This window comes from Carettochelys insculpta, chromosome 15 (genome assembly GCF_033958435.1).
Source record: "Carettochelys insculpta isolate YL-2023 chromosome 15, ASM3395843v1, whole genome shotgun sequence".
NCBI lineage: Eukaryota > Metazoa > Chordata > Testudines > Carettochelyidae > Carettochelys > Carettochelys insculpta.
This window is the reverse complement of record NC_134151.1, coordinates 17,403,136-17,417,086: the sequence shown is the minus strand read 5'-3', so window position 1 is coordinate 17,417,086 and position 13,951 is coordinate 17,403,136.

Here is a 13,951-nt window from a genome sequence, read left to right as displayed (position 1 = left end):
CAATGCTGCATTGTTCTTAGATTATATCTAAGCTTCACGATGGAGGTATAAATTCCAGCTTGAGGCAACATAACCATATTAACTTTGATTGAGAGGATGCGGTATGTAGCTGCAGGAATGGGAGGAGCTAGCCATCCCCATGTAAGTGCCTAGTATTCAGATGGGTGTGTATTCAGGGTGGGTAGTCTCTCCTGCTATTAAAGCTATTCTTCAAATTAGCTCAATCAAAGGCAAGGTTGGGTCATCCCCTCTGGCTGAAGTTGACACCTCTAACTTGAAGCACGGGTGTACCCATAGTGACAAATCAAAGTGGGGTTGGTTATGATAGTTAGTTGTTTCCCTGGGAACCTGTGAATTAATATCTGTAAGATGCTCTGTCCATGTGGAGTATTTTTAAAGGAATGTAAATTGAATGTATTACATGGGCCAAACACCCACACAGAAGTACTAGAGTGTTGAGTGGAGAATGAAAAAAATTCATGTGAACATTATTGGCATTTTTAGATGGATTAGTTTTGCTCATCCTCAAACTTCTTCGTTCCTTTGCTGTGAACATGGAAGGAAATTGGATTTTACTGGCATATACTCTTACAAAAAGCAAATTGTACATTTGCATTCACTTTGGAAATGCTTTACTCATCCAACCAGGGGACAGAAAAAGTACCATGTGACAACTACAATATCCTCATTAACTGACATAGCTCATATCAAAATTTGATGACATTCACTCAATCTAGATAGTTAAACAAATTCACTGAACAATTAGGAATATATATGTTTGAGATAATCATTATCTGCATACAGCTATTTGGTAAGCAGAATAAGAAACTCAACTAGATAAAATATTCATTATGAATCACATGATCAGCTGAACAATTTTATTTCTTGTCATGTGACAATTATACCTTGTTAGCACAAACGGTAATAATGGAAGAGCTCACTTCCTTTTCCACATGAAGGACTTTCTGGAAATGAACCAGCAGAGACTCCTCTCTCTCCTCCTCAAATGTCAAGCCAACTCTTTAGATAAATTAAGGTAGCCCAAGGCAAATTGTTAGGCAGATGTAAAAACTGTAAGCTTAATGAAACATCTGCAGTTTTTTAACAAATGCATATTGGTTCAACTCTCAGCCTGCCCCAGTATGGTAGGAGTAAATTCCTAACCAAGGCTAAAAATTTTGGGTGAAGATTTTCAAACTTGGAGGCCCAGAGTTAGGTTCTAACACTCTTATTAAGTAGCTAAATATGGAGCCTTATTTTTGGAGGTGCTGAGCATGTACAGATCTAGTAGCAGAAGGCACTCAACACCTTTAAGATCAGGTGCCTTATTTAAGCGTCAAGAGGTAGAAGTAGGTGGCAAACTTTGGGCACCTAAGTGTGAAAAGTTGGTTTTAAACTTCAGCAAAGTGGTATTGTTCTGCCATCTTCCTCCCAAAAAAACCCACCACCACCACTACCAGAAGAGCCTCCTTTCATCCAATAGGGACAGAGAATTCCAACCTCCAGTGGAAACGTAAGAGAGGAGGGATGATTTGATAACCCTAGGAAGCTATAAGCAAAGTCAAAGGTGAGATATCAAAATCTAGGGCACACACAGAAATGTTTTTGAATGACAACGGAAACTATTCTAGAGGAATTAGGAATGACGGACTGGAGGGCACTTTGGAGGAGGGGGTGTTTCTTCTTCGTCGTTGTACGGTACCTAAAACAATATGGTCATGATCCAGGCTGGGGACCGATATGAAAAATAATACAGGAGATCCAGCAATCAATCAACTGTGGAAGGCAGCAAAGTAGAGACCATGAGGATCTGGATATCTGAAGCAAGCACTTTACAGTCATGAATGGCAGAGTTTCACTCCAAACATGAAACATATTTCCCTTTACTGGAATCCATCATTACATGAAGTTTCATAACCTCCCAGGACACTTAGCTAATAAAAAATCTGAAATGCCCTCACCTTAGCATTGTTCCTGGATAACCAAAGTGTCACCTTCATACCTCATATACCATACAGCTTTTCTCCTCTTCTTTCAAAATGCAGCTGTTCCATGAAAGAAAGCTTTTCAACACCTCAATGTTTGTGACAATCATGTTTATCTTTTATGACTTCCAGATGCTGGCTTGGACTGTGCATCTCTACAATGAGTAAAAAGAAACAACCCTCTTTCACACAAACCAGATATTTGTACACCACTCTGGGTCTCAAAGTACTGATCAGTTGATCACTGATATGGTTATGCCTGACTCTATTCATCTTTTCTGGTCCTAGAGAAGACTGGCATGCTGTAATTAAACCTGAATTAAAACCACATCACCTCTAGTCACCTTTGGATGAGGATAACAAAAGAGGGCTTTAGAGAGAACTTGAATAAAATCCAATGTCCTACAGCTTAGTGAATTTGAATAAGTGGACAGCTATGGCCAAGGTAATCAATGAAGGTGAGAACAGAGCTTCAAAACAAATATTTTCCTGCATTTCACAAAGGCTTTTAGTTTAAAAAAATCTGTAATAAGACAAGTTTAAAAATCTTCAAAAGCCAGGAATAGAAAGAACTTCCAAGATAGGAAGGAGAGAATATTATTGCATAAATTGTGGGGGAGAAAAAACATAGACAGTTACTAGCATTGGTTAAAAAACAAAGCATGAAATTAGGTGGATTTTTTTTCAGGAGTAGCAAAGGTCTAAAGGATTTTTATACTCTCTTCATCATCTACTTTCCTTTCCTCTAGCTATCTGGTGCTATTAAATATGTCTGGAACAAATATTTGCCTTGCGGAATTACAGCATTTTTATAAGTTACATAATATAGGGAGTAAGAAAAGAATAAAAAAAGCTCTTTAACTCAAGCTGAAATATAAAAAGACAAGATCCAGCCAATTGTCAAAAGTTGGTGGTGTTCCAGGAAAAAAAAGGAACTTTACAGATTCGGATTCTTTTGTGCAAGGCGTTGAATAGCTTCAATTGCTTTTATTACACCAAGGGCTTGTCTCCACTACACAGAGGACACTGCAATGATCGACCCACTGGAAGTCGATTTATAGTGTCTACTTAGATGCGATAATTCGGCCTCTGAACACTTGCCTGTCAATGCCAGTATTCGACCAGAATGAGAAGAGTAGCTGGAGGTGACAGGAAAGCAGCCCTGACTGACCTTACTACATGGAAGACGCCGCAGTGAGTATTTCAGCGTCAGCTATACTATTTCCATAGCTGAAATTGGATAGGTTAGATCTACATGCAGGGGAGTGGTGGGGGGGGGGAAGTAGTGTAGAGAAGGCCTTAGACTATAAAAATCAGGAAAATCTGCAATACAGAGAAGGAGGAAATTAGATAAAAGTCATCTTGGGAGGCAAAAGTGAGAATTTGGAAACTCAGGACCAAATCTATCTCTGGTTCACATCATCATAACTAGGTTGACTCCAGTAAAGGTACATTAAATTATACCAGATGAGAAGCAGGCTCTCAACTTCTTACCTGTAACAGTGAAAATATTAATTGAAACTGACATAGCCTATTTGGTAGGTAATTGAAAATGACAAAAATGGAATGTACTTTACAAAAATTAAACCAATTCCATCTGCCACCCATCTGAGCAATGCTGCTCTTTTTCTTCTCTGTGCAGACTACCCAATCAGTGTACTAGTTATGTCTTGTCTATACATGGAATAACTCCAGAATAAGCACTGTTCTTTAAATTCACGGCTTGTGCTAATTCAAATTAATTTGAAAGTATAGACAAGCCTTTAAATTTCAGGGCTGTAGCATTGGACTGAAGGAGGCGTATAAAAATTTCTTTATTTCTCAAATAAAGAGACATTGTGTGGGATTTGAGCCCCTACCAAATTAAGGACTCTTAGTACTTTTGGTTACACTAACTTCCTCCATTTATTAGTCTGCATATTGACAAGTACGTAATACTAGAATACAGAATGTTAGGGCAGCCCATGTAACATTCAATGGTGATGCTAACCTTAAGACAGGCAAGATCTTAAACCTTGAAAATCATTTTCACGGATTCTTAGATATTGTATTCATTGTGGCAGCTATGTCAGGCTAAGGAATTTCTATATTGTTGGACTGAGTTTCTAAACTGCTTGCCCAACTGCAAACCTTTGCATAGACAAGTGAGAAAACTGCCCACATAAATGGCTAGCTTTTCATCTGTAGTGTTGATTTTTTAAAACATGTATTTGCACATACCAAGCCCTTTCCATCAATGGCCTCCTTAATGGAATCTGTGTAGTGATACCATACAGACAAGATGCAACCAAATCATCTCTTACAAGAACAGAAGCTGAAAGCTCCCACTATACTGTCTGTTCCTCTAATAGAGACATAACACATCCTTATTGAAACAGAGATCAAAACAGACCCATGTCTTAATAGCTAATAAAAGCCAACCGAAAATACAGTAACATTGAGAAAGAGGTTTTGGGTCATCTAGTCCTGCACATGTCCCTATGTCACAGTAAGACAGGTTTCATACTTTCTTACATCATCCCCAATTTTAGAGCCATGTCAGACCAAACAAGGGTACATTTTGCGATAACATATCATGAAGGTTGATGTGTAATGTGCATATCATCTTCTTGCCAAGCTCGTTTGCTAACATCCAAGTTTGCCACCTGTTGACACTCTTACAGAAGCACTCTAGCACACTTGTCTACATCTAGCGAGGTACTTAAACTTGCTGACCACTTTCTCCAATCACAACGATGTAGAAAAACTCCCCCAGTATGTCTGTCTGATTGTAGTGATGCGTAAGTGTGTAACTGTGTATGCGCATGAGAGGTAGACGTCGTGCAAGTTAATACGTGATGAAGCAGTCACACCAAATTGCAAACAATATGCCAGAACAGCATCATTCCCTCTGCTAGATCTATTGGATGAAGGTTTGATGCAGTTCTCCCCCCAACACACATACACAAACACGTCCATCCTCAGCTGCTGAACAGCCCATTTGTTGTCCTGCACAATCACATGCAAAGCAGATGCCAATGGCCCCACATCATAAATGATTTCAACCTATGCCAAGCCTTATTACTCCCTTGTCAGCTGTCACAGCCATCATTACCTACAAGCCAAACTGAAGATGAGTTTGTGAAACTCCTGCAAAAGTATGAGCAGCAGCTGTCCTCAGGAGGAATACCCACATTTCTCCCCTTGTTTTTCTGCTTGTTTCTATCTTACAAATAAAAGGTGGGGCAAGTCTAACGACTGAATATGTGACATGCAAGGTAACTCCAAATCCTTCGGAGAACTGGTAGTCCTAGCTCCTCACCAAGTAAGCAGTGTGTGAAAGAGCTTAATGGTTGGACCCTGATTTCAAAGACAATGGCCACGTTCCCACCAACTTCAAAGGAAGCAGAGTCTGGTCCTAACTGTATACTTGCACCATGATCCCATGCTAGACAGAATGTCACACTTGAACTGTAGTAGCCTACACTGGATACAAAATAACATTAAAGTTAAGGCAGAGCAAACAGTGGTAATTTCCTGTGTGCACTTTCCCAATCACTGAACATTGCAAATTAAACCTCTTGGTTTCCTCTGATACTATATCCACTTGCCTAAATAGCTTTACTTCTGCTATTAAAAATTAAGGTACCTAATGACATAACAGCTACACAAATGAACCTTAAAAAGAATGAGAGCAGAATCCTGTGAATTTACTTAGCAGAGCAACACCAAGTGATGGAGATGTAGCTGCAATTGTCATACCCTGGAAAAGTTTGCACTTTTCCCTGTTCAGGGCAACTGCATGTATATCAGCCCCTCTGTGGTCCCTCAAGGTCACCCACTGTAGGCTCCTGGCTCCTCAGCTAATTCCTCTTGGGCAGAGAGCTGCATCTCTCTCTTTCCTGATCAGTGTTTTGTTTTGTTTTTTGTTTTGTTTTCAGGCTGAACAGTTTCTCACCAATATTATAACACTTCTAGCAAGCCTCAGCTATGCACTTTGCTTACTTTTCAGAGGCTCTGAATGACACAATTGCCAGCAGTTATGAGTTAGCACGAAGTTCTTGTATAAACAAGCACATTCATTCTTAAAGTCCTATGGCACCTCATACTCTAACAGGTTTATTGGCGCATAAGCTGTTGTGGGCAAAGACCCACTTTGTCAGATGCATGTAGTCAGTCTGATGAAGTAGGTCTTTGCCCATGAAAGCTTATGCTCCAATAAATCTGTTAGTCTATAAGGTGTGTGACAAATCCCTCATCAGTTCCTTAGGGGTTCTGTGCTTCCAGACAGCTCCTTATGTGCCTCAGAGATTCACAGAGGCCCCTTTGTTGCCCTGGGTCTTCCTGAAGGCAAGGGTCTTCCTCTACCAAGCCATTTCCATCACAGGCCAGTCCTAATTGGAGGTGGAGTAGGTCCCTCTCCACCAATCTCAGGCTGCTCTGGTTTTGCTCCAGTGGGGCAGCCCTCCAGGGAAAACGGTGGGGGGAGACCTTCCCTAGGGTCCCTGGGCTGGTCTGAAGGGAGCTGACGGAGCTTTTACCCCAACCCACAGCAGCAACCATTCCCTGGGCCTCTTCATCCATTACTTCCCTCTGGCATCTTCCCCCCATACCTTGTTGCTGGTGTTACTCAGCTCTGCTCTGCTCTGTTCTGTTTCCTTCTGTTTTTCTCTCAAATCTTCTAGCCTCCTACTCTCTGGGCATCACTCCACCCCCTCCTGCTGCCTGGGGAAAGCCTCTTATAGGGAGCCTGGAGGCGTTAACTGGTTGCAGATGCGTGATGATGTCCTGTTGCTGGCTGACTCCTGATGAGCCCAGCTGCCTATCCAGCCCGCAGGACTACAACCTCTGTGAACTTAGGAGCAGAACAAAAAGGAGTTCATCCAGCACCCAAAATGCTCACCCTTCATCAGGCACTTGCCAGATGCAGTCTGTGATCTGCCACAGGACTTCTCATTGTTTTTGAGGACACAGACTAACACAGTGACCCCTCTGATACTCGTCATTCTTAAAGTATAAGCATTTACAAGGAAAAATTAACTACCTTCCTTAACTGTCGTTCTTTAAAATGTGTTGCTTATGCCCATTCCAATAGGTGTGTGTGCATATTGCGTGCATGATTGTCAGAAGGTTTTTCCCATAACAGTACTCGTCGGAGCCACCTGGAGTGGTGTCTTCATGGCATCTTTAGCCCATCCTGTTTCTTCTTGCCAGGATATTCCAACAGAAGGGAGGTGGGTGGGATTTGCAATGGACATGAGCAACATCTTGAAGAACAGTTATGGCAGATAGGTAACTGGCTTTTCTTCTTCCAGTGACTGTTTATTTGCATTCCAATAGGTGACTCCCTAGGAATGAGGAGAGATCAGAAGTCATTGAACTTTTGCCTGCAGAACCACTCTGCCAGATTCTGTGTCATCCCTTGCCTGTTGGGTGATAGCTTTGTGTGATGGAAAGGTGTGAACAGATGACCACATCACTGCCCTACAAAAGTCCCTAATGTGGATTTGGGTGAAGAATGCTGCAGAGAATGCTTGTACTCTCACGGAGAGAGCTGTCAGTGCCAGAGCTGGGATCCTGGCCACATCATAGCAGGTCCTGAAGCAGGACATGATCCAAGATGAGACATTGGGACAAGATGGGGAGCCCCTTAATTCTTTCTGCTACTGCAATAAAGAGTTGTGGTGACTTGTGAAAGGGCTTTGGTACATTCAAAGGGTGTGTCTGATGTCCAGAGAATGGAGTGCCCAGTCTTTAGACTTGGCATGGGCTTTTGAGAAGCAAACTGGTAGGGAGATGTCCTGCTGTACATGGAAATGGGAGACCACCTTGCGTAAGAATGCCAGGTGTGGGCAGAATTGCACCTTGTCTTTGCAAGAGACAGTACATGGGGGCTCAGAGGTAAGGGCCTGGAGCTCAGAGATCATAGTCACTAAGGAAGGCCACCTTTCAGGACAGGCAGGAAAGAGGTGGACCCATGAGTCTGGAGCCAGTCACTACAGTTTCAGGTGTAAAAGGTAGTCAAGCACCAATGGGATGGCAATTTCTTGTGTGAATACCCTTCTGGAGGAACCAAATTGAGAAACACTTCCATTTTGCTACGTATGCTGCCTGTGTGGAGGGCTTCCTGGCTGGTGGGCATGGGCCCAAGGCAGCATGCTCGCAGTGGGGCCTGGCTGGTGGGCAAAGCCCAAGGCAGCATGCTAACAGCAGGCACCAGACAGTGGGCAGTGAATGCAATATTCAACTGGAGCACAGGGTCCAACACAAGCACTTGGATTGCCTCGCCCTAAGGCTGGGCCTGCAACCGCCTGCATTCTGGGAATGTTTTATGTCTTTTCTGTACTCATCCAGACCTGATGATACCCGCCCGCAACAGAAACTGAGAACCAGGGCTTTCCCTCTCAACTAAGCTGCACCATATGTCTTCTTTCTGCCATTGAGGGGGAAAGGGAAAGATGCTCATAAAAAGCTATTTTCTTAAAACCGGTCCCCAGTATAAAGATTAAAAGTAAGAGGAAGCTAAAATCAAACAAGTATGATCTCTCTCAGAAGGTCTAAACCGGGGGTCAGCAACCCCAGCACAGGTGTCAAGAGCAGCAAGTGAGCAGATTTTCATCACCACGTGAGACAGGAGCTCAACCTCAGCCTCCTCCCTCATGCAGCCAGGAGTTTGCTCAAAGCCATGCCACCTGTGGAGTGACAAAAGACCAGCTAATGCTACCAACCACCAGCTAAAAGGGAAAGCTCTGCACCTTAATTTATTAATGAAGCAGTTATAGTGACTTTGAAAAGTATCATCAGCACTTGGACTGTACCTAGACATCAAAAGGCCAAATTTCACCGCTCTGCCTCATAAAGGTGGCTGACCCCAGTCTAAACATAGGAGTAGTCTTAACCAAATTCACAGGAACTTACCTCAGAGCTCTGGTTCAGAACTCCCAAAACTAGAATCAGCAAAGTGTCTGCATCCCGTGAAGCTCATCCTACAGAGGAGGGGTCAGCAACCCTCAGGATGGATGCCAAGAGTGGCACATGAGACAATTTTCATTGGCATATGAGGTGGAAATTTAGCTCTGCCCCTCCTCCCCCATGCAGCCGGGAGCCTGCTCCAAGCCATTCCACTTGTGGATTAACAAAAGACCAGTTAATGTTACCAATCACCTCCAACATGGGAAAGCCCTGCATCTTTATTTATGCATTAATGAAGCTGTTGTAAGTAGGACTATTATCACCACAATCAGACAGTACATAGAGGACAGAAGATCAAATTTCGGCACTCCGGCTCGGAAAGGTTGTTGACCTGTGCTCTAGAGCCTGAATGAAACCACAGCCTGCATGAAGTCTAGCCCAGTTTACTCCTCCTATTTAAATAACCCATCCACAGGGCTGGGCAGGGGTGGGAATCCTCAAATGTACCCAGGCTTGCTTCAGCAGTAAGTTCCAGAATATTGTTTAAAGGGGTAGTATGGATATGAGACCTGGCATACTAAAAAGTCTTCAAATCACAAGCTACAGACTTTCATAAACAGATACCTGAGGTTCTTCCTTCACATCAAATGGCAAGACTTTGTCACAAATGAGGAGCTTTGAAACAGGGCAGGACAAGAACCAATTGACACTGCAATCAAGAGAAGAAGGTGGGGATGGCTAGGCCACACTCTCAGAAAACCATCATCCAGCAAAGTCCATCAAGCTCTCACATGGAACCCACAAGGTAAACGCAAAAGAGGAAGACCTCAGACAATGAGGAGAAGTCCTTCCATCTGAGTAGACCAACAACTGGTGTACTCCTGGAGCCAGCTAGATGTTTTGTCCCAAGACAAAGTGAAGTGGAGAAGAGTTGTAGATGACCTGTGCTCCACATGGAGTACAAGGGTTAAGTAGTAGTAGTAGTAGTACCTCCCACCACACCCCACTATAAGGGAATCTGGACACTTGAGTGGGGTTGGACAATCAAGACCAATCTTTGTTGCTTGTCAGGGCAGAGCCCATTCCTCTACACTGCGGCTCTTCTATTTAATGTCACTTTCATAGGTGCAGTGCCTATAGCAGCTGAAGCAAAAGTAGTCAAAGTCCTGAGATTTCTAGAGGCAGCCTTAAGGGCCTGGGAAACCTGATGTTAGGTGGGTATTACTGGAGTCTACTGGCAACCAGTGTTCCCAAGAGAGATCCAAATGACATCCAGCTGATAAGCAAAGTGCCCACAGCCAGCAGCCAGTGTTTCTACTGGTGGTGTACATCCTTGGGGCACATAATAAAATTTATTACACATATGGATGGGAAAGATTAGAGGGAGCAATTGCTGGCAACTAACATGGCACAAAGGCAGACAGCTTTGACCATCCAGCTGAAATGTCTGATACGCATCCTGTGTTGCATGGAGAAGTTGTGCTTGGTTTCACTTCTGTACTTTCCACCTCTTTGCCTGAAGCACATCGTGCTCTCTCTGCTTCAGAATTTGTAAAACTAGACATTTATCTTGAATGTCAGAGCTATATTTGAGACACTAATATAAGATGTTGACCTCTCCCTGATCAGATTTGGGAATCAATGGAGCCATCCCATTATATGCTAGAAGGGCAAAGTCTGCACTTCTTATCTCCCACACGAGAGAAAAGCAGTATGCGGTGGGGAAGAGAAGGAGGTGGGGCTCACCATGTGACTACCTGGAATGTGACCTTTGGGAAACTAGAGGGTATACTTCAGCAATTTCACCTTGTCTTCTGCAACCTGCCTCAGGGCATATATGAGAAGAGTGAGGCCCCTGCATGTTGCCTTTTCCATAGGCCTTGTGATAAGCAGATTAGATTTCATGCTGACCTAGTTCTAGACTAGTAGAGGAAAAAAACCAAGTGAATGAAACAATGATTGATGATCTCCCTTTGTTATACAAGAACTTTGTCCGTCAGCTGATCAGTCATCCTGTTAAACATATCTTGGAAGCCAAGCAAGGTGGTCATATGATATCACATTTACAAATAGTAGTAAATGACCTTTAGTATCAAGCTCCCTTATCCCTTCTTTATTAAGATATATTTCCACCAAAAAGAGCAGGGGGTGGGAAAGGTACATTAATCACATACAAAAGAAGTATATCTCCTACCTTGTTATTTAAAGCTGGAATCTGGGCTCCATTTGTTTGGTTCTTCTTGTTATTTCACAGATATGCTTCACAATCCTTTAGCACTCTCATATCTGTTCAGCATTATTGCAGCTCAACGGCAGTTAGCACGCTCTTTGCCAAAGGCAAGTATGGGCTCATGCAGGACATCTAATGGGATAATCAGAAGACGAGAGTTGAAATTTTAAATACTGTCTGATGTTCAGCTCAGAGCTGCTCCTCAGTTGAGGAAAAGCCCATCCAGTTAAATTAAGCTGTAAGATGCTATCCTGCACCTATATTAAGAAAAAGGTTGGATTTAAGCGCAATTGGCAGGTGTTAGCTGAGTCTTGGGTAAAGTCAGCTACCTTCCCTAATAAAAATTATCAGCTGGTGATAAGGCAGCAAGCCACCACTCTACAACCTACTATGATGCTAAAAATTTGTTAACATTCTAAACCCTGAGCTAAGAAAAGGAAGAGTAATAGGCTTCAATTCTGATCCACTGGTAACAATTGTGCCTGATGTGCTCAGCAATCAGCCCCCACAGGAATTTATTTTTCCATTAGGAGAATTCACTCTCCGTTAGTTCTGCTCATTTTCAACCTCCAAGTTCTATGCTTTGAGCTCCCACTGAGGGACCGGGACATTAATTCCGAGCAGATGTTGGTCTTATCCCTTGTTCCCTACAACTTCTCCATTTATTGTTGTTGTAAAGCTATTGAGTGATTTAATTGATGACCATTGCTAATTTTTTTTTTTTTTGTAAAAAGGAAAAAGAAATCCAACCTATAAAATGTTTACAAGCAGATGACTGGACCATTAGTGCTGCTGCTGAATCAACTTGAGCTGAGCACACTGCCTGATGCTAGACAAAGCCTGGGCTCTGCACCAGATAACATCATTCTCCTACCTCCCACACCTAACCCTTTCATTGCCACCCAAGCACCTGTGGGTGGCAGCAGCCGTTTCAAATGGAATGTCAATTCAAGTAACTAAAAGGCCCAGATGTACCTGCAGCATGGGGGATGCAGGATTCCACTGAAGCATCCAATACATTTCAACACCTTTAATCCTTATAACACTGGACCAACGGGGGGTTCTTCAGAATTAGACAGTTTTCTGGGTTTAGGAAAGGAGCGGAGGGTTTGCTGTTTCACTTAATAGGTCTTTGGTTGCTGGGGTCTGGGGGCGTGGCAGGACTTCTGCATAAGTCCTTCTACTCAGAAGTCCTCCACCTTCTCATAGCCTAACCTTCCCTTCTGCTCTATCCAACAGAAGTCTGCCGTATCCAAACACTTCCACTTTTCCAAGATCACTCTCTGAAAAGTGGAAGCATTCTGCTGGGACATCCCTTTAAAGAGAAAATAGTTGTAACAAAATATTCAAATGTACATAGTATATCAGGTCTTCTGTAGCCAACTTCTAATGGGCAAAAACTCCCAGAAAGCGGGATCTAATCACAGAGGGCTGTAATATCTTTCCACCCTGATCTTCCCCCACTGCATCTACTCACTCCTCACCCTTCTGCCCACTCTTCCGTTCTTGATCCCTGAACCCATGGAGAGCAGAGAGGAGGAAGAGACCTCCATTCCTTCAGAAGTGGTGTTATCTCTGAGCAGAAGGTCCTTCCTACAAGTGAAGTATGTTGAACCATAACCTACACACAAAGTCAAATTCTGCTGTCAGATACGTTAGTGTGAGTGTGGAACAATAACTCCAATAATAACTCCTAACACCTGCAGGTAAATATTATCCCTTTTACCGCCATGTCATACTGGAAGCCCATCTTCATGTTCGCCAAAAAGCCATCTGAACAACTGAAGGTTGTACTATCCAAGCACCAGTAACAATCTTCCTTCAAGAACAACAAGAAGTCTTGTGGCACTTTATAGACTAACAGATATTTTGAAGCATAAGCTTTCGTGGGCAAAGACCCGCTTCATCAGACGCATGAGTGATGCACCCCACTCTTTAAATACCCCGCTGAAACCACCCCCCCACTCATGCATCTAATGAAGCAGGTCTTTGCCCGTGAAAGCTTATGCTCCAAAATATCTGTTAGTCTATAAAGTGCCACAAGACTTCTTGTTGTTCTTGAAGCTACAGACTAACACGGCTACCTCTCTGAATCTTCCTTCAATTGTTCTCACAAAGTTATTTGTAGGCAGAATGCCAAACAGTCAACTTCAATTTCTTTCTTGTTAAAAACTAAAATAAAATAAGCCATAAAAAAGCATGTGACCAGCTGGGAATGAAAAAATTGCAAAGTGTTGATCTGCTCAAAAGCCGGAAAAATGACTATTTGTCAAAATATTTTTTTTAAATTAACATTTTAAAGACACTGTGTGGCTGTGAAAAAAGCAACTTTTTGTTACCATTTGGGATTCACAGCTGCTGAAGAATCAATTTTTCAATCAAACCTATCTCCAGTTTAAAGCCACTTAGAAGAGGAGAGCCAACTTCTTAAATATTTAACATTTATAGATAGCCACTGGAAAGGCAGTGAGCCTATAAAATAGATGAGATAGCTGCAGCAGGATTTTAGCACTCTTCCTAACTTCATATTTATTTTTAAAAGAAACAACTCGTCATGCTATTGATCATGAATAACCTCTTGCAAACAGGCCTGCTGATGGCAGGGAGGAAGGGAAGGGGGCAATTGTCCCAGGGCTCAGCAATTTAAAAGAGCCCAAGGCTTTCACTGCCACCACTTCCTCAGCAGTGGCAGTGTCCAGTGCCCTATAAATCAACACTTGAACATTGCTGCAACACATTCCAGGCAGCTTTGAGAGCTGGCTGCCCCCACTCCGACCCCTTCCACTTGAGGGCCCTCCCCTTCTGGGAGTGCAGAGCCAGCCAACCCCACTTTGCCCTGGTGCCC